The sequence below is a fragment of the Temnothorax longispinosus genome, chromosome 7 (genome assembly GCF_030848805.1).
Source record: "Temnothorax longispinosus isolate EJ_2023e chromosome 7, Tlon_JGU_v1, whole genome shotgun sequence".
Lineage (NCBI taxonomy): Eukaryota > Metazoa > Arthropoda > Insecta > Hymenoptera > Formicidae > Temnothorax > Temnothorax longispinosus.
In genome coordinates this window covers 8,760,216-8,782,659 of record NC_092364.1, presented here as the reverse complement: position 1 = coordinate 8,782,659, position 22,444 = coordinate 8,760,216, and the positions used below count along the sequence as shown (strand labels likewise).

General features: G+C 37.2%; 1 long non-coding RNA gene across 1 annotated transcript in view; it reads right to left on the bottom strand.

The window, feature by feature from the left end:
* Positions 1-10,337, bottom strand: part of LOC139815811 (uncharacterized) — a 141,175-nt gene extending 130,838 nt beyond the window's left edge. Inside the window, exon 1 of the long non-coding RNA XR_011732828.1 lies at positions 10,175-10,337. This is a non-coding gene — a long non-coding RNA (uncharacterized lncRNA). The remainder of the gene's footprint in view (positions 1-10,174) is intronic.
* Between the last annotated feature and the right edge of the window lie 12,107 nt (positions 10,338-22,444).

The following is a 22,444-nucleotide window of genomic DNA, read 5'->3' as shown; positions in this document are numbered from 1 at the left end:
ATATATGAAAAGTAGAATAAAAAAGAAACAAAATGTAAGAGAGAATGAGAATAACGAGTATTATTTAGATTGTGTTAGCAGATTCTGTTATACTTTTGTTAGCATTCTACTGACAAGTATTTTGTGTTAATGCATAGATTTCATTAAATTTTTAAAAATTACAAAATAATTACATTGTTTTTGCATTTACATTCATGCTTATTAGTTTTTACATTATTTCAATTCTTATAAAATACTCAGACGGTCAAGTCTGTCAAAAGCAGAGTATCTGCTACAAATTTTTGTCAGCAGAAAGACTACAGATTTGATGACGGTTCTGATATATTACATGCGATGTCAGTAGAACGCTAACAGAAGTATAACAGAATCTGCTAACACAATCTAAATAAATAATAAATGCTAACACAATATAAATAATGCTCGTTATTCTCATTCTCTCTTACATTTTGTTTCTTTTATTCTACTTTTCATATATTCACACTCTCGCTTACTCGCACGTTAATTTGTCTCAAATAAAGATACACTGAAACAACGAGAAAAGAAGATAGATTCTTATTATTAGTGATAAATGTAACCGCGTGACGGAAAAGGAATTCTTCTTTCAACCCAATGGATTTCCGACTCATGCGAGTCAGTGTACCACAATTATGGAAAAGAAAATAAAGGAATTACTCTGTTTATAAGATATAAATAATGTATATATGAACTATATATGAAGAAAATAACACCTACAAATTTTCTTTTCGGAGTATGTTGTCATGTCGAGGTCTACTCGACGGTCTCGACGTAAGCAACTCGCTGCTCCTCCGAAAAATATGTAATTTTCACACTACTGCCGATAATGGTCTGTTCTTTTTCGTTACACTTCTGAACTAGTGCAATAAGTTCACTTGTTGTACTAGTGCAGAAGTGCAGCGAAAAAGAACATTAATACAAAGATTTATTTAAATTACAAAAAAACCGACTTTTTCCAAATAAAAATTACAATGAAGATGTCATCCCCAAATGATTTCCAATCGATTCCATTTATAATAAACATTAAACATAGTCACTATCTGCTAACTTGACGCTCGATAAATTTTGTTAATAACAAAAAATCTATTCTTTCCCAAATGTTTAAACAATTTTCCCAAACTTCCCCAAATAATTCCCAAATTATATGAAAAAGAATAATTCCAAAATATTCAATTTGTCTGCTAACTCTACGGCGGTCTCGTTTTCGCTCGTTTCCTCTCCTTTGACCCAATGGATTAAAAGGAGAGGAAACGAGCGAAAACGAGCGACTGCTCACGATTGCTAGGCTAGCGGAGTATCGGCTGAACGCACCCAATGATAAAAATTATACACAATGACAAATTACAATGAGATGTGTTTCTAAAATACCGTAGACCAAATCATAAAGTTAATGTGTTCTAAAATATAACAAAAACAGACCAAGCTGCGATACATGTTATACGGCCTCGATAACTCAGTCGTATATCGCAGGTAAATTCTCCGTGTCTTTCTGGAGGTTGACCGTGCATCTGCGTTTCTTGATGAAAAACATTTCGGAAATCTCCCTTTTTTTGAAATGGCTTTCCTTATATAAAATTTTCGGATTGAGCCAATCGAAATCGTGGTTTTGAGTGAGGCGATGACCACCGACATGTTTCCCGCTTTTTCCAGGTAAGTTTGTAATGTTTCTTCTTATGAAGAAATTATAAGGCTGATGGCAGAGAACGAAATGAAATGTATAGACACTTAACGTTCTCTGCTATCAGCCTAACGTTAAGTTGTAGGCTAGTTGTGCATAGAGGTTAGGTAACCAGTTATTAGTCTTTATGACAATCATGATTGCTTTTGTTACGATAATTATTAAAAATTGATTTTTTAAAGTGTGTAAACTTCCCGCGCTACCCACGTTACCAAGTGCAACGCCACCGCGGCGCCTCGCGCCGAAAGACCCCAGCGCCTCATCCGAACAACCCCAGCGACGCCCTGCGTGGCGATTGGCTAAGCCCCCCCCACGTGATACGTGTGGCGCGTACTGGCCGGTAGCAACGGCTAGTGTCCCTGAATAGATAATATTCAGGGACACTAGCAACGGCTACCGAGTTAGTTGTTCGTTTGTCGACTTCATTATTAGTCAGCCGCAGTCGCGCTTTGTACCCGAGTACCGAATAAAGAGTGTTTGTTGAACCGAGATGTCCCTTTTACTTCGTCTTCCTGTTTCCTATCTTGACAACACACCGGCCTTGCTATTGCCCGTTGGTTCTGAAATAACCTGTAGCCTAGCCGGCCCTTACAAGTGTTTTCGTGTAATTCAGATTAGGAAGGTGGAAATTCAAAATTTAGTTAATCTCTTAAAATATAGACGTCAAATATTTTACGAACATTAGTCGGAAAAAATGTCGGGAAAAAAACTTGTTAGTCAACGTCAAATTCAGAAAATGGCACATATATTAGTGAATTCAACACAAAACACATCGGATATGATGACTTCTTTTTGGAAGAGGGGACATCGCATGATCCTACTGTTATTCTCTGCTCACCAAACACAAGTTCTTCTCATGTTAGTGCTTTTTTTTGAGTGATGAACCTATAATCTCTTCACTTAATAACAACTATGCTATGGATTTTACCCAAACTGATTGCTCGGGGGGGGGGGGTGTAAGACCGTCCCCGGATTCGCGAAAGTTCTAAAGAAAATGCTAGGTTCGAAGGACCATAGGGGGATACAGTTCCCTCGCGACGAATGAATCGAGTGCACTATGCACGCAACGAGAAAAACACGAAAAAAGCAAACGACTCACCGTATCGTTGCCCGGGGCCCTCCTGGCTGTCGATCTCGTTCTTCCTTCTAGCTAGCGAGCCCTCCGTGGTAGCGGGAAAAACAAAGCAGGCAGGCAAAGGTTGAGCGTGAGCAAGCATGGGCAGGCAGGCAGGCAAGCAATCAAGCGCACTCGTCGACGACATCCGAATGATACGTCTTAACGCGAAATGTTGACTCGACTTTGTCCAAGAGATGAGTGAGTGCTTCGGCACTTTCCGGCTCGCGCACCTGCGAAGTATGGCGCGAGCGAGTACCAATTCTTCCCGATAATTGGGCATGCCACCCGCGGGTAGACAGCACGAGTCGGGTAAGTCGCGCGAATATTGACGAAAAGTAACGATCGCGATCCGCCAACGCTCCGCGCGAGTCTTCAAACACAAATTCGAAATTACCGACGGTAATACACTAATCGTAGTACTGACTTATCAACTAATACAAGCTATTAATACGAGGGAATTAACTTATCAACTAATATGTACAATGTGAGCGCCAAACACTGATTGTGATGCTGAAGATTCTGTTTCGCAAATGCTCTCAACAAATGTAGTATTAACTCCGACAAGAATGACTGAAATTTTCAATAATTGTATTGATAGCAATTTGTCAGAATCAAATCAAGAACCAGATATTGAGCCATTAGTTGTACGCCTTCGAAGATGGTATTGTTCTTCACGTGTTAATTTGACTCAGATAAAAATGTTGCTAACTGAACTTAAGCCTAATCATTCTGACTTGCCTAGACCCACGGTGTATAGTGCAAGCACCAGTCTATGTGAATATAAAGCCTTTAAATAATGGTGGTTACGTTCATGTTGGTATTAAGCACGGATTCGTAAAACGTATGAAGAGTGGAATTAAACCGAATTTTGTACAGTTAGGTATAGATATAAGTATTGATGGCCTGCCAATCTCCAAAAGCAGTTCTGTTGATGTTTGGCCCATACTAGGTAGATGTATAGGATTATATGACTAAAGATCATTTGTGATTGGCCTTTTCTTTGGATCTGGTAAGCCGGAACCATTGGATTCGTATTTGACGGATTTTATTGATGAACTTAAAGTACTTCAGAATAATGTATTAAATACAATAATCAAGTGTTCAGAGTTTTTGTTCATTGCTTTTATTTGTGACGCACCAGCTCGTGCATACTTAAAGTCACGGTCGTGAATACAGGTCCGGAAACTCGTCCGTTTTTTTGGTGGTGGGGGTGACTCGCTTAATGACGATATTTTCATAGGTTTGCCATGTGACCGCGCGCGTCGCTGCGTTGCAAGGATTTTTTATCACGCATACGCGTTGTCCACTAACCGTTTCCCCGTAAAGGCTCCCGCACAATGAAAAATATAAGAAACAAGGAACAGATATTAGCGATTAAAAATAAGAAATCAGGAATAATATTAATTGCTAATATCTGTCCCTTGTTCCTTATATTTTTCATTGCGGAGGCCTTAACCAAAATACAATATTTTTATAATAAATGTAAGATAGAAAATATAGTATATGCAAAAAGCAGCGAGTTTTGTAAATAAGTTGGCTCAATCAACGTTTTAAATGAGTTCAAATGTGGATAAAATAATAATAAAATTATAATTAATTTTTATTTACAAATTGGTAATTAGTAAACATAAATTTTTTATTATTAAAATAATTAATAGTTTGTCGAAATAAATTACTAAAAATTATTAGAAAATTAATAATTAGTGGAAAATAATTACTGATTTTCTCAATAATGAATTTAGTCTCAGGTAAATTATTAATTATTAAAAAATTATTTAATTTAAAAATTATCTGGTTCAACATAAATAACTTAATTATTGAAAAATGGAAAATTTTTTGCCGATCCCTGGATATATTATTAAAGTTTCTTTTAATGTGACAGAATATTTTTTTTATAACTGAGCTTACCTCGGCTAGGACATTTGCTTGTACATCGCGCATTACAAAATTCCTTATTATGCATTTTTTATCAAAATGCTTTTCACATACAAATTGATTAGGTTTCAGGTCCTTTATGCCAGGGATTGCGGATATCCATTTTTTACGCAATTCGTCACGTTTTGGCACTTTAAAAACTGAACAATTTACTTTCAGACTTTTGCACCCAGTCTTGCAATTCGGCACGACACAACAATTCGTTAATTTCATTGTTGTTAATTTAATCACTTTCTAGGACTTTGTACGTTCGTTACATTCAATATGTCAATATGTAATATGTTATATATATGACATATGTCATATGTCATATGTCACATGTTATATGTGTCAATATATTCAATATGTATTTGCGTTATTTAAAAAATCTCTAACCTCCAGCGTTCCAGGTGGTGATAGTGTCAACTACATAAAATGACTTCACTAAGCGAGTCACCCCCCACTACTAGAGTTTCCGGACCTGTATTCACGACCGTGCTTAAAGTGTATCAAGTGTCACGCGGGTTACAATGGATATGACAGGTGCATTCAAGAAGGTGAGCATGATGGTGCGAAAAAAATGATAAAATATAAATTATATTTTTGGTTTTCTGACCCATCTGTTACACGCATTCAGTGGCGAATTTAGGATTAAAGAAATGGGTAATATTATCCCCTTCGTCCTTCTGTTCTCAAGAATTCGGGAAGTCAAGCACTAGCCCTTGGTTCAGGGATCCCTATCTTTTAAGCATTTATCCTGAAGACGCCATTGGAAATGGATAATTTGCAAAAGCTGCTTTCCCGAAATTGCCCCCTGTATACAGGGAATATCCCCCCGTGCTTTGTGTTATCCAAATGTTTGACGAAAGCTCGTCAAACATTATATCGTAATGTTCCACGAACATTCTCTGAACATTCTTCGAACATTAGTTAGGCGCGAACTCCCAACACACAGGACACACTAGATAACAGTTATTTCGTAACGGTTATAACATTCAGCGAACACTCAGAGAATATTAACATTCTGCCTACTGGGATATTTTTGTGCATATTCATAAAAATAAACTCATTTTTCAATAGTGTAATTAATGCGACAATATGTAAGTTTGGCAGTTTATTTTTGACAAAAATTAATATAAAACAAGAGTAATATAAATTTTTTTTATTATCTACCTTTTAATATAATATTACATTTTCTTATTATCCACACCTTCCCACACAGCACACTTTATCTGAGGGACGACCTACAGACATCATTTTAAGATATCCAAATAATCGCAGGACATCCCAAGATGGTCTCAGATATCCGGTGGATATCCAGCAGATGCACAAGTGTCCGGCTATGTGATATCTTACAGACATCTTAGACGACGTCTACAGAATATTTGAAGCAGACCAAGAAATATCGCAAGATATTTTAATTATTCCATACACCACAGAAATGTTGCAAGGACATTGCATAGACAATGTAACATTATTCTCCTCCAGATCTAAAAAAAATAATTCTAATCTTAGCTCAAAAAAATTTCCAAAAGTTGCAAAATAAATGTTTTGCCAAACGCGACCATATTTATTTAATTTACTTGTAGATTTAAAAAAAGGGCGAGAGTTAGCCTTGCGCTGTGCTGCCGAGTTCGATGACACGCAGATGTCGCGATCTTACTTCGCCGGGGGCCTGCTTATATTCGCTCCCAACTGAGATTTACTTCCGAGTTGGTCTTACCATCATGCACCACCTAGTGGCGTCATTGCGAACCTGCGAGATCTCGTAAGATATCTTTGGATATCTTATGCAAAACCGGATGTGGCAGAATATTTAGATATCGTTATAATAGGATATCTCATGACGTCCTATTGGCATATTCCAGGCACAACCTACTGGGATATATGTGGGATCGCATTTGGAAATCTGGAAAATTTGGCATATTTTCAGGATAAAGTGTGCTGTGTGAGTGATTTGTCGGTAAATCCCTATAATAATTATTATCAGTCACTCTTGCATGTTGACAATCTGATCACAGTCTGGGATATTTGATATTTTAAAAAACTAATTGGTACTATATAGTATCGCAAAGGCAAATTAATTGCACACACATACATACACATTAATAACATTTATTGTGCTTCAGGAACAAGTATGAAAAGTATAAAATTTATAATTATAAAAATTTATAATTAATAATTAATAAAATAATTAATAAAATAAAATTCAATAAAATAATATAAAATAAAATAAAATAATGCGCGTGGCGGAACGGACTTCGTTGTCTTTATGACGGAGACGGCCACGGTACAAAACGGTGGAGACAGGACTGGCTTGCAAAGCCGCGACGGAGTTCCGTGCGCGGGCGACAGACGATGCTCCGGATTTGACGAGGACGTGTAGAGACACACCCCAAACCCGGGACGGGTTTCGCGTTTATCGTTTATTGTAAGCTTATGCAGAAACCCGAAATCACGAGTTAACGCGGAGCACCTGCCACTTCGATCCGTCTCGTTACGCTTAGGAATGCCGACTCTCCTTCGATCATGTTCTACCGGCCCGAACGTGATGTTTGACGACGGATCGGGGCCCTTCGGCCTCGATCGTCACGCATACCGCGGAGCGCGTGACACGCGGGACGCACGTGGAGCGCGAGCGCGAGATCGAGTTGATCCCCGATCGTTTAAATGCACGCATTAACGCTTACTCCGGAATACTTATGTTTATGTAATAATAAATAAGTGATATTATAAACGTAAATATTTTTTTGTGATTTTCGTGAATTTTAATATCTTATGTATAGAATTAAGCTTATTTTTATGTCTAGACACTTTTTATTGAATTTTTTTACCTTGGATTGTTTAAACGTCGATTATAAGCAATATAATGTTCAATTCCGTTAGTATCTAATGGTGGTATACATAAATTCCACAGTTCCGCACAATAAAAAAATTTTGCTCTTTAATACACAGTTTGGATGGTATGTCTCTTAAGGAGATCCTGGACAGGGGACAATTACCGACAAAAACAGTCAGGACTCGTTCTTTGAAAAGGCTTTATAGATCGCAAAATCCTTTTACAGGAGTAAAGTATAGGTACTAATAAAGAGTAGGAATTTAAAAAATTAGTAGTAATTGAAAAAAAATTTAAAAGTGCTGTCACCTCATAACTATATTTTCTAGTATAAACAGTTGTATAGTGTTACGCTCGACACGCGTTCGCCGCACTCGCACTCTCACCACACTCGCGAACGCGCCGCGCTTCCCCGCCACCGGGAATAAAAATACTCTCTTCGATTATAAAAGAACGGATTTATTGGTCAGATACAACGAGACACGTCTGACAGGTTCGAGATCCAGAGCGTAAATCTGACAAACGATATTTACAAACAACCGTCGCTAAGGACGATTCGCGACTTCTCGCTACGGGGCGACTCGTATGAGCGCACGGCACGGTCGTACAGCACGGGCGTAACACTACCCCCCCCCTCTTCTAAGATTGTCGCCCCGACAATCCGGGAGGGTAGTTTTCGCGGTCTACAGCTCCTTTGCTCCGTGGGCTCCCAGGGCACCGAATAGTTAACTTACCCTCCTCGAGCTGCTGCTCCGAGTCAACGGACCCTATTCCTCCTGGTCCCCGGTAGCCGCACTCCAGGTCTCCAACCGCCCCTCTTCTGGAGAGAGTTGGCCAGGCTCCCCCCTTCTGACGGTCCCAGGACGACCCCGCAGGAGCTCCGCTTCCCCGGTGCAGTCTTCCTTGATGCCAGCCTCCGACGTCGTCACTAAATCTTTGGACAAGGGGGGGGGAACTTCCTGAGGACCCAACGTCATTTAGACTCCCCGAGTCCCTGCCTCGGCATTCGCCCAAGTCCCTCGAAAAACCTCAATCAAAAACCGAGGGAGAGGCAGTCTTCTTTAAAAAAAAACGAACTTTCCTCAAGAAGTCTTCGGCCGATGTTCTGCCGCGGTAATCCTCAACTCCTCTCGTACCGCTGACTTTTCTAAGAAAATAAACACTTCACACAGAAAAAGAAAACCAAATATTTAAACAACAAAATCGAATCAAACTCATTATCTCATAACTCTTTTTTTATTAAACATTTATCCAAAATTCCAATTTTTACCACTACTTTATTCCCTTCTATTCCTCCCTCTCTTTCTCTTCTCCATTATACCCCGCGCCCCTATTCTTCCCCTTTTCAAATTCCTTTTCACGAGCATAGCCCTCCCCCTGAATTATTTTAAGCGCTTTCGCTCGTTTGACCGCCTGACTCCAGGAGATTATCCCCTCTTTCTGCAATGTCCGTCGGATAAAATGATCCAAAACGGCGGACACGAATTGCAAGCAAGCGATTTTATCACGTAATTCCAAGGGGCATTCGGGGTATGCAAGACGTGATAAACGCTCGATATCAGAGCCAAGAGCGGCTAGATCCTCCCCAAATTCCTGCTTACAATTCGTCAGCGCGGAGTAACTATTTTGGGAAGAGTACCCTTCCCCGAATCGTAACTCGAGCTTCGTCCTAAGCTTTGCAAAGCTCAGCCGCTCGACATTCTGCACTGTCTCAAGAATCGAGCGCGCCCTTCCCCTCAAGCTTGAGGCCAACGCGACGGTTTTCGTCACGTCGTCCCAACGATTCGCCCGCGCGATCAAACTAAGCTGAGAGAAATACTCCTGTAACGGAGTCATCCCATCGTACGTAATCAGGCTTGAGCTTGTAACCAAGTCTGTCACTCGCGTCCGCGGCACTTTCCCCCTCGAATGCGACCCGCGCCCCGGCGCTGTTCGCGACTCGCGTCTCCGCGCCGCGGCCGCCCGTGACTCGCGCTTCCGTGCCGTCCGTGACCGCGCCTCTTTCGTGCGCGGCCCGCGTCTCCGCACCGTTCACGCCCGCGACTCTCTCGCGCGAGACCCGTGCCTTCACGTCACTCGCGGCCCGCGTTTCCGCATCCCCAGACGCTCTATTATTGAGAGGACTTAGCTGCGAGATGTCGCTGGAGTTCGTCCCACGGAGACGACATAGCTCCTCCTCCTGGCGACGGAACGTCTCTGCGTATTCGCGTTCCCTCCGCGCTTGTTCTTCGCGCAGCAGCCGCACTTCTTCGATGCGCTTGTTCTTCGCGCAGCAGCCGCACTTCTTCGATGACGGCCTGCAGAGTTGCCGCTAACGACGTCACTTCCGGGGCGTCCGGCTGCGGTGTCCCCGCTCGTGCCCGCTTCCTCGAGGAAGGCGCCGATGAGGCCATTCCGTCCGTCTGATTCTCGCTCGTCCGTTCCTTGCTCGTCCGATCCTCGATCGTCCGATCCCGGACGAGCCCCCAAAATGTTACGCTCGACACGCGTTCGCCGCACTCGCACTCTCACTACACTTGCGAACGCGCCGCGCTTCCCCGTCACCGGGAATAAAGATTCTCTCTTCGATTATAAAAGAACGGATGGTAAATCTAAAGGAGAGCTCCTTTCTCACCGATTTCGCTGAATTTAGGCTCAATCGACGCGTTTTTGCACAAAACGAACGAATCTGGCAGAAAAAAGCCCCGCTCTGCCCCGCGAAGCGAAATATTGACTGTTAAAGTTGACGACTATCAGGTTTTGAGACCTGCCATATCGACGCGATGTAGCGACTGGTAGCGACCACAAACATACCCTGCGGCCACATGCGCATGCTCCGTAGCCGCACGCGCATGCAAAAAAAGGTCACGTGACAACTGTTTGGTTGGTAATTCAGAAGTGTAACATAATTCGAAATGATATTCTTTTGGCGTATAGATTAGTGACGCTTTAAAAGTATTTAAGTGTTTAAAGCGCGTCAACTAACCTACGTAGATTAGTAACGCGCTTTAAAAGTATTTAACTGTTTAATGATTTTCGTTAAAGCAGGGCACACACCACGGTCTTACATACAGGTCTGGAAACTTCAATGGTGGGGGTAGGTCGCTTAGTGAAGTTGTTTTTAAGTCATCTAATAGCCACTAGAGTCGTTGCGATCGATGTTCGCGCGGTGGCGAGGGACGCCGGAGGCCGGGGGGGATATCTGTCATATGAAAGGCGGAGTGGTTTTGTGTCAACTTCGTAGTCTCGACATTATGGGTTCGAATCTCCGTGCCCTTAATTTTTTTTTTAATTTTTTCACAATAATAATGTGATAAATAATAATGCTTTAAATAATTAAAGACTACAAATTATTAAAATATGTATAAATATAAATATAAATAAAATAAATATATAAAAATAAATATAAATATAAAATAAATACGAGTTTTTATTCTAAAAATTAAGAACAAATAAAAATATTTTTTATATGTTTATTTTTATCCTTTTTTTTTATTTTTGTGGGTATTCTACGTTGTCAATTCAAGGTAAGTATAACGAATAAAAATCATCTCTTTAATTTTATCTCCTTTTATTTTATTTTTAAAATTCTTGCAAGTATTTCAGTTTTTAAAATCAAGTACATACGAGAGAAAATATAAATCAATCCTTCAATTTTTGCCATTTTATTTTATTTTTTACAGGTATTCCAAAGTTGAAATGGACAGTGTTTGGCTGCATGCAAGAAAGTATTGCAAGGTAAGAAAGATGATATTATTGAGTAAGAAGGATATTATTGAGTTAGGGTCAAAGCACGTAATATTGCGTAGCGATATATGACTGTCATATAATTGACTAATGAATAAGGTGCTTACGTTTCGCTTACGTTTCGCTTACGTAAGCACCTTATTGATCATTAGTCAATTTGGATAATTTTTTCTTAACAACAATTTTAACAACAATTTTTTCTTATTACGTGCTTTGACCCTAACTCAATAATATCCTTCTTACTCAATAATATCATCTTTCTTACCTTGCAATACTTTCTTGCATGCAGCCAAACACTGTCCATTTCAACTTTGGAATACCTGTAAAAAATAAAATAAAATGGCAAAAATTGAAGGATTGATTTATATTTTCTCTCGTATGTACTTGATTTAAAAACTGAAATACCTGCAAGAATTTTAAAAATAAAATAAAAGGAGATAAAATTAAAGAGTTGATTTTTATTTGTTATACTTACCTCGAATTGACAACCTGGAATACCCACAAAAATAAAAAAAAAGGATAAAAATAAACATAAAAAATATTTTTATTTGTTCTTAATTTTTAGAATAAAAACTCGTATTTATTTTATATTTATATTTATTTTTATATATTTATTTTTATTTATATTTATATTTATACATATTTTATTAATTTGTAGTCTTTAATTATTTAAAGCATTATTATTTATCACATTATTATTGTAAAAGAATTAAAAAAAAAATTAAGGGCACGGAGATTCGAACCCATGATGTCGAGACTACGAAGTTGACACAAAACCACTCCGCCAAATTTCATATGACAGATATCCCCCCCGGCCTCCGGCGTCCCTCGCCGCCGCGCGAACATCGATCGCAACGACTCTAGTGGCTATTAGATGACTTAAAAACAACTTCACTAAGCGACCTACCCCCACCACTGAAATTAGCGGTAGTCTCCAGACCTGTATGTAAGACCGTGGCACACACACACGTGTGTATGTCCTGCTTTATAGAAGTTGTGATTTTCGTTAAAGCAGGGCACACACACACACACGTGTGTATGTCCTGCTTTATAGAAGCTGTGATTTTTGTTAAAGCAGGGCACACACACACACGTGTGTATGCCCTGCTTTAACGTAAAAGTTAATATATCGTGCAACAAATCTTCGGATACTGCATTTAGATATGAAAAATTGACAAGGATCATTCTATTGTGATTTTTTAGATTTTTATCCCAAAACATTTTTTGGATGAATTTGGGCCATGTTTTTGCATCGCCAACAACATCCTGAACCACTAGCCACGGATTACTATATAATTGCTCTACTGAATATGGCATTATAAATATTTTAAAATTGCACAGAACAATAATATGTCATTGAGGTTGAGCGCTCAAGTACATCACGTGACCACGGGACATGCGTATGTGGTCGCGGAGCATGTCCGTAGTCGCTACATCGCGTCGGTATGACAGGTCTCATAACCTGATAGTCGTCAACTTTAACAGTTAATATCTCGCTTCGCGGGGCAGAGCGGGGCTTTTTTCTGCCAGATTCGTTCGTTTTGTGCAAAAACGCGTCGATTAAGCCTAAATTCAGCGAAATCGGTGAGGAGAGAGCTCTCCTTCAGATTTACCATATTTACAAACAACCATCGCTAAGGACGATTCGCGACTTCTCGCTACGGGGCGACTCGTATGAGCGCACGGCACGGTCGTACAGCACGGGCGTAACAATAGGTTATATGTACGAAATGAAATGTTCCCACTTTTCAGAATACGTGCACAAACAATAACGTACCGTTGAAATTGAGATTGAAAGCCTAAAAAAAAAATTTGGGCGTCGAAGAAATCGTGTATATTTTCTACAAAAATATACACGCAGGCTAGTAAGCAGAGCAGCAAAAGAGATGGCGCAGCGATCGAACAAGGACAGATGTCATTTCGTTATGCCCGTTCTAGACCGGAGGATGATCCTACTCTCGGCTTATCCTCCTTTCTATAGTGTACGTGACATAAACTATACATAAACTATAGTATAAATTTTTACCCGTCTACACTAGAGCCACAAGTAGGATCATCCTCGGAGCCTCGGATCTAGAACGGGCATTAGACAAAAACAGATATAGGAAAAACAAAATTAGAAATGTTGGAAGTTCGGCCGTCACTCCAACAGCCCCTTAAGGGGATGCTGGAGCCGTCTGTTTTACCGGCATTTTTTGTCGGCACGTAGCGTCGTATTAATTTGACAGAATCAAAAATCCTTCTCCAGAATTGCAGTACATACATTAATGATTCGGGGAAACTCCAATTTTATATAGAAAACAAGAAAAAATTACGGTACAGATTTCCTTATCCTACTTTTATCCCAATATGGCGTCTCGAGTTGCGGCGAGCTGTTAGCTCGTCACAAGATATATTTCATATAAGAGATATACCATTGGTACGAACGCGAAAACAAGTTCCCCCGAATTGCACAACAAGAAAAACATCGATAAACCCTCCAAATCAAGATTTAGAAGCGTAATATAAAAGTATAATGTCGATGTGCATCGTGTGTATGTGTGCGTGCAATGTAGCGTGCTATCCTTGTCTATATCTTTATCTATACAAGGACAGATATAGTCGATAACATAGAAAATGGTAATTTTGTCGGTTATACAGACGGCTCCAGCATCACCTTAAGTTAGTTTTAAAATTTTGAATATTATTATTTTGAGCATAATTCGATTTTACATATACATCATTTGTATCAATGCACATTTAAATTCCTTATTTGCTGTATTTTGATGACATTTAGAGCAATATACAACTTTATTACTTATATGTATTTAATTATTTCATTCTCCAGATTTTTATAACCATTTTCTCAAATCGAGTTCAGTGATAGCACAGGTATTACTGGGTTTTTTATCACCTTATTGTCTGCACATTGACTGCAAGTAATAACTTCGGATGGACTTGGATAATGTTTCATTAAAATCGAAAATAAAGTACTTACATTAAAGTTACAGTCAATAGTTGATTGCATGTGATCAAAAAGTCTATGTAGGATATATACACTTTGTTTGTAGAATTTATCTTGCAATCCAGTATTAGCATAATCTATAACGGTTTTTGCATAATTAAAATCAGTTTTTTCAAAATTATTCAAGAAATTTCCTGTGGAATTCTTTTGAACAAAAAGTCTTTAAATTCTTGACTTATACCATAACCAGCTCTTAATAATTCTGTACAGCTATCAAATGCACAAGTATTGAGGAATTTAAATTTTCTTTTAAATACAATTCTTAATTTGTTCCTATTTTGTATGACTGTTTTATATACTTGACCCGTTGGTTTTTGAAGCTGTAATTCAAATTCTGGATCTGCTGAGACAAATTTTCCTCGTTTATTCGCTTCTGCATTATTAACAATTTCTTGCACATTATCAATATTCCTTTCAAAATCATCAATAGCTTTTTTTGTTAGTTTCTTTTATTGTTGAGTGTAATGATATTAATGTCGCGAACAGCCATGACGAACCTCAGGAGAATATGGGTAGACAAACAAATAACAATAAAAACAAAGATAGCCCTGGTGAGATCCCTGGTGTTCTCTATATTCTCATACGGATCGGAGACATGGACCATCAAAGCGGCGGACAGGCACCGCATAAATGCGTTTGAAATGTGGTGCTGGAGACGGATGCTGGGCATCCCTTGGACGGCAAGAAGAACGAACGTGTCAATGCTTAATGAGCTGAACATCACCGACCGACTGTCCACTATTTGCCGCAGACGAGTTCTCCAATACTTTGGTCACATCACACGTAGAAACCAGGACAATCTTGAAAAATTGATTGTACAGGGGAAAGTTGAGGGGAAGAGACCAAGAGGCCGTTCTCCATCGCGCTGGCTGGATCAAATAAAGGATATCAGGGCCACCACTACAAAAGAATCTCCGAGAAGCGGAAGACCGCCATTGTTAGAAGACGGTGGTTCGCCACTGTACATGACCATAATGTCACGACTCTTCAGACATGAAGATACGACGAGAAAAAAGTAATGATATATCGTTAAAAAAAGAAGAATAGTTCGTTACATTACTTTCATTATTTTTCTTAAAGTTGCAGTTCTTGATAACTGAATTATTATCTTCGGCATGGTTAATGTTTTCGTCAGAAATTTTGTTGGTGTAGTTGTACGTGATCATGATTAATAGAAATATTAATTAAACTTTCAGAATTTATTTAAATTGAAGGTTTATTGAAAGGTGTATGTAGAATGTTTTTCTGAAGCCCTTTTTTTTAAATAGATTTTTATATTCTTTCTTGCTTTCTAAATTAGCTGTAAAAGTATCTGTTTTATCCCAATACGTCATTGATTTTTCCTTCTTTAACAATTTTTTGTGTACCGCTTTCATATTCCAATTTAGTGTTATTATCTAAATTAATTAAATGAAACTTGATTTTTTCTTTGAAATAAAAGTTGTAGATCTCGTTGAGACGTTTTCAAAACGCTATAATAAAGCCCTCTTTCGTTAAAAATTTCCTGAGATATTTAAAATTTTATTATAATACTTTTAATATATAATATAGAATATCTCGTGAAGTATTCACTTTTCTATGATTACTTTTATACTTTTATACGTAGAATAATAAAAGAAAGCAAGTAATAACATTAATTATTACATTTGCAATTTTGCAAAATTAAATGCGTCTATAAAATGCAATGGTTTAAATATTTTTTTTGTTTTTTTTTTTACAACAATCAATTGCTTTTATTATTCTACGTATAAAAATATGAAGGTAAAGTCATCGAAAAGTGAATACTTTACGAGATATTTATATTCATATTTTATATTAAAAATATTAGGGACATGGTTAGCGGATGTGGACGAGTGAGTATCTGAGAGTGTATGAGTGCGATAATTCTAGCGAATATTTAGAGTAGGTGATAGTTTGTTAAGGTGCCGGGGGCAGGAGAGGGTGAGTTGAGAGAGATGGAAGCGGCGTAATTGAGGGGAAGACGCAAAAAGCGACAGCGAGGTGAATAAGTAAGAATTAAGGTAGTCGTCTCGTCAGGGCATGTATTAGATAAAGTTTTCGATTTCGGATTTTATATCAAATTATATGATCAGCTTTGCAGTCGCTTTTTTCTGTGGCTCCTTACCGATTATTTCCTCTAGAAAATCGATCTCGAAAATCACAAATTTTGCATTACTTCATACAGACGGCCAGAAAAAGAAGGCTCTATCACGGTTTCAATCACATATTTTCGCATTTTTTGATTAGATGAAGTGAGAAAAAACATTGCTTTTTGTACATTAGATTTCGAAGAATCCGATGCAACCATAAAATATATAGTTTACCGGAGATTTCGCTGCTAATTTTTTAGTTTATTTTAGTGAAAATGCGGTAATCGAGCAGACATTTTTTGGTCGAGGTGAGGTTGGGAAGACTTGGCAACGCCGCTGGCTAATCACTGTAGTTGCAGGTTATGGGGCTCGTCTTTCTTAGCCGAATTGGATAGTGATTGACACCCCTGTCATGTGTTTTGAAATCCTTTCTCAGTAATTGTCAAAATTCAATCGAAAAGGAAATGATAACCTTTCTCGACGACTTGCATGATCAGCTGATCAAAACGGAGTCAAATGAGAAAAATCACATAATTTGGAAAAAGTAACATACTTTGTCACGTATGAAATTTTACACCATAATTCATAAAATTATTTTTCCCTTAGCAAAAATTGCCTGAAATATATTTTTGAACGTGAAAACCTACAAACAATCACATGACTAGCACGTAGCGAGACGCCTACCTTAAAAAGGGAGTCAGAATAGGTTAATGTAATGCTGCGTTCCCACTATACGCGTCGCGCGTCGCGATTGGATAACTCATGACGCGGCGTCGTAACGCAACGCGTATAGTGGGAACGCAGCCTAAAACCTTGTGTACACGATGCTAGAAATCGGTCCAAGTCTTCGATTCAAGTTCTCGAATAGAAGTAGTTGTACTTTGATGATTCTAGATAGCGTTATAGTCGAAAAATGTGGGGTCGAGAGCTGAGTATGAGCCTGGGCCCGTGGAATATATATATATAATTCTCTTTTCTCTATTTATCAAAGATTTATGAAAGTTATAATATACATTTCCATTGTCCAACGTTACATTGACCATCATTGACTAGCTATTTATAAAGTAATAACGTTGGCAACATGGAATTGAATCGATAACTTGTACGGAAAAATGGGACAGGATGCATTTTTCTGTACGAGATTTTTATTCGAGAAATCCATCCGAGTTGCCTGTATACACGATTCAAGTTCTAGTAACTTTTTCTCGGACCGAGGACTCGGATTCGTATGTATTTGACCGGAAATGAATGTCCGGGAAAGAATCTACCATATGAAATCGTTTGTATTTCGTATGAAGACTTTTGAAGTGCAATTGAAAAGGTTTGTGAGTCATTCGTTTAATTGTAATTAATTAATTATTTTTACACCATGCATTTAGCCGAAATAGATAAATTAATAAAAGTTTTTATACGGAATCGTTTGTATTTTGTATGAAGAATTATGAAGTGTGATTAAAAAAGTTTGTGAGTCACCCAGATAATTTTAATTAAATATTTATAAACTCGGTAATTAGCCGAAATATAGATTTTTAGTTATTCATGTTAAAAGAAGAAGGCGCTAGTGTTCCCGAAGGTCCGTCTGCAATCAGGGGGTCAATCATGAATCATTTCCCCTAGGGTGGAAACGTGAAAAATGAAAAATCTCTCTTTCTATCAGGGGGGTGACACACGAGCGAGAAAACGGGCCGCATTTTGACGCCGTCTGAACTAATCCACTATGTGGCGCTGGTAGTCACCTGCTCGGTATATAACTATATGACACTACGGACCTACCGGACCTACGGACAGCTCCGGTAACTTGGCCGGTCAACTTCGACTTTATTAATTTTCATATTTTTTTATCGTTTGTTGGTCGTTTGTTGGTGATTGTTGGCCTAATTACAACGTTTGTTGGTTCTTAATTTTTTTTTTAATTTAAAAAGAAAAATTAGCATTAAGTTAGCCGGAAAAATTTTATTTTTAATTTCAAAAAAGCCTAATCGATGCGTAATCGTTTGCTGATGATTGTTGGTCTAATTTTAGCGTTTGTTGGTTTATTATTAGTCTTAAAAACAAAAAAAAAACGAAAAATTATCTCACATATTAAAGTAATCGAAGATTGGTTTATTTGCCTACGACTTAAGCTTTATTTCTATCAATTTAAGGCTAACATCTATAAAACTGCCATATGAATACGGGCCTTAACATCGGCAGAAAATCGCGAAAAGATCAAGAAACATGGTGGTTCGTTTGCAGTATATTTACAAAAACATTAATGATCGGAGACAATTTCAAAATTCTATAAACTCTCCTAAAGGACTCAGTGTGATTCACTATGCAATAGAAGAGTTTTTGTTTTATATAAAACTAAATGCTATTCCTTTAAAGGTCTAAATAGACCAACTCTACAATATGTCATAGAGTTCGATGATTTATGTGAATTGATGTTCCTTTAAGTTTCTAGTCTTCAGTGATATGAATGTTTATTTTTGCTGTTTTTTTTTGGAAATGTTGCTTTATTTTAATTTGATTTATTGTTATATACAATTATTTTATATGAATTTTATAAAAACACAGAAGAAGAATATTATTATATTTGATGCATGGCATTTGTTAAAAATTATCTACGTACGTATAAAATAAATGTCAAACTTACCGTATGTGCTAAAAAAAATGATAGAATAAAGTATATCATACATACCTAAATGTGATCACTTAAAAACATGATACAGTGTTTCATGATATGCGCATTATGTTTGCGTTCAAAGAACTGAATTTTAAATAAGTTGTATTTTTATAAATAAAGATTATTTATGTGATCATTAAGAATATATATTATTTTATAAGAATATAAGCTTCAACCTGATTGAATTTACATAAAATTGAAGAGAATTCTCGTATTCATACGTGAATATACGTTTCCTAGTAGAATTCTCTTGAAAAAAAACCTACTTCTCCAATGTATGCTTCCGTTTCTCACTTGTGGAAAGTGTTTTACTGTAAAAATTATAGATTTGTTTGAAGTAACAAAACGTCATTTTTTTTAAGAACCTTATTATTTCATACAATTTTCATATAGATCCGTTCATGTCTTTTACAATAAATAAGTACTATATGTATCTCAGGTCTATATTCCACTTCTTAGCAAGAACTATTCTTACAAATTATTTGCACAAGTTTCTTAAAATATAGTTTACTTACTAGAAACTCGAACTGGAGCTTTACGTTACATTGAAGTGCTATGCATTAGCAAACAGTATGTTTATATATAGTGAAACCGAATCTATAAGCAATATAATACATATACAGAGTAAGAGTTAGAGAATAGAATTAAATTCGCAGTTTACAAATAGTTTCGATTTACGTTGTACAAAATTAATGTTATAATGCATATAAACTACGTATACTTATATATCTATATACATATATGTATAGATTATAAATAATACTTTTCTAGCGTCTAACTTCTCTTTATCATCTTTCATTTTTCAATAACTTCCTGAAAGCTAGCGTCAGTGTTATAAAATATAAGAACGTATATGGGCAAGAAAATAAAATGAATAATGCGATAATGATTTTAATCCTTTTCTCGTTATAGCACAAATGTGTTGTTAGGCCAAACGTTCTGTATCTTACAGCCATGGGTGCCACGAGAGATCCATTCTGCAGAGATTGTCATGGCTATTGGCAGCGGCTACTAGTGTGCTGACCTTACTGTCAATGCCGTCGAAATTCGCGAGAGAATTTAGTCTACCGACAATCGCGTTGACCGCGTGGTTCACCATCTTTATCAGAAGTTCACCCTTTAGATCGGTCGGCTCTTGTGATGTGCCCTCGGCGTCTTCTTGCCGTTTATGGTCCGCGATCACATCATCCCGCAAAATTGTGCGAAGTATAGCATGCAGCTGGAACGTGGGCTGAACCAAACAGCGCGCTGTGGCGATCGCGCTAGCGGTCAATGGTCCGCAAACTCCTGCAAAAGAATTAACATCGTGAAACCTGAAAGAATTTGGCAACGGTCTGCACAGTAATGAATATCGGATTTACTACAAGTATTTCTATATAACATTTGAATTTATCCAAGCACAAGGAATGTCTATATCAAAATATCTTTATTTTCACGTCGACAGACGAGAAGATTAAGATTGTGTCTGACTGACCTATAGTTGTGAGAAATTCGAAGATATTGGGCGTCAAGCGGAAAGGTACCGGTCTCTTTGCATCTAACTCTCCGGAGATGTCATCGATGTCGAATTTGAAATACGCGATGTTGATTAGACTGCGCAATTTCCAAAATCTATGTACTGAACTACGTATGCATCCTTCCGCGTATCAATATTCAGAACTTCCGCTCGATAAAGAGCTCTATCTTCAGAAAATATAACTATAACTGCTGAACCAACCTAAAAAAAGTTACACTTTTATTAACTTGATCACAGTAAAAACAAAGTAACACTAAATATGCATTATAAAGAAATATATAACTTTACCTTTTATTTGAACCTTGAAGATTTTGTAAAACAGGTGCAACCTGTAACATAAATTATAAAGGAATATATATAAAAAAATATTCCTTCATAATACGCAGACAAGAACAGGTGACGAAGAAAAACCATCGAGATTTGTCTTCTGCGCAAATACTTGCTCGCGCTTCTTTCTTCTTAATTGCAACAATTGGTTTCTACGTTCATCTTTCCGAAGATTCTTCTCAAATTGCTTAGATGACTTTCCGATAACATTCTGTTTATCTATGCAAGAAAAAATAAAATATAAATCCTCTTATAGCGTTTTTCACTGGCAGAGCTGGTACGCACTCAGTGCACATTAAAGCTCTTGTACACTGATTTAATCTTAATATTCAAAGTAAAATGCAAATATTTCGACTGATAAAATACGCAGTACATTTTTTATCAAATAATGCAATCATGATTTAACCTGTTTATACTAAGCATACACATTACGTTGATTTGTGTACGACGGCTTTAATGTGCAGTGCACTAAATGCGCACCAGCTCTGCCAGTGAAAAACGCTATTAGAAATCAAAGAACGTTCTGCTCAAAACATTAGCATATAGAATTCTACATTAATTACCTTAATCTAATCTCACTCGGTCTCTCGTTGAAATGATGACGGCGCAAAAAGATAGGAATCACGAACCACCATGTTTCTTGATCTTTTCGCGATTTTCTGCCGATGTTAAGGCCCGTATTCATATGGCAGTTTTATAGATGTTAGCCTTAAATTGATAGAAATAAAGCTTAAGTCGTAGGCAAATAAACCAATCTTCAATTACTTTAATATGTGAGATAATTTTTCGTTTTTTTTTTTCGTTTTTAAGACTAATAATAAACCAACAAACGCTAAAATTAGACCAACAATCATCAGCAAACGATTACGCATCGATTAGGCTTTTTTGAAATTAAAAATAAAATTTTTCCGGCTAACTTAATGCTAATTTTTCTTTTTAATTTAAAAAAAAATTAAGAACCAACAAACGTTGTAATTAGGCCAACAATCACCAACAAACGACCAACAAACGATAAAAAAATATGAAAATTAATAAAGTCGAAGTTGACCGGCTAAGTTACCGGAGCTCCTACGGACACTACTCTTCTTAATTAATAAATGTTTAATCGCAAAAATTTGCACAAATTTTTGCGATTAAACATTTATATATATATATGTGTATATATATATATATATATATATATATATATATATATTATATGGATGAAAAACAGAATTAGATTAGGAACTAAAAATACTGACATTGATTACAGTAAGATGACAAAATTGTGTAAATGTTGTAAAAATATATTTATTTTCGTGCAATTGGCTTACATTAGTAATTAATACCTACAATTAACATTTTGTTACGTTTTGCAAAATTTGGAAGTTTTCTTTTTTAACTGATTAATTTTTTTATTATCAGCATTCATGCGAGTACAGTATTGCTGCATTCTCATCGTAAGAAAGCGCTGAATAATTTGCAAAATAATGTCATGAACGTGATCAAGACACGGGAATGAGAGACTATCATAATTATAAACTTCTTGCAAAATTTCTTAAAAACATTCGGAAATC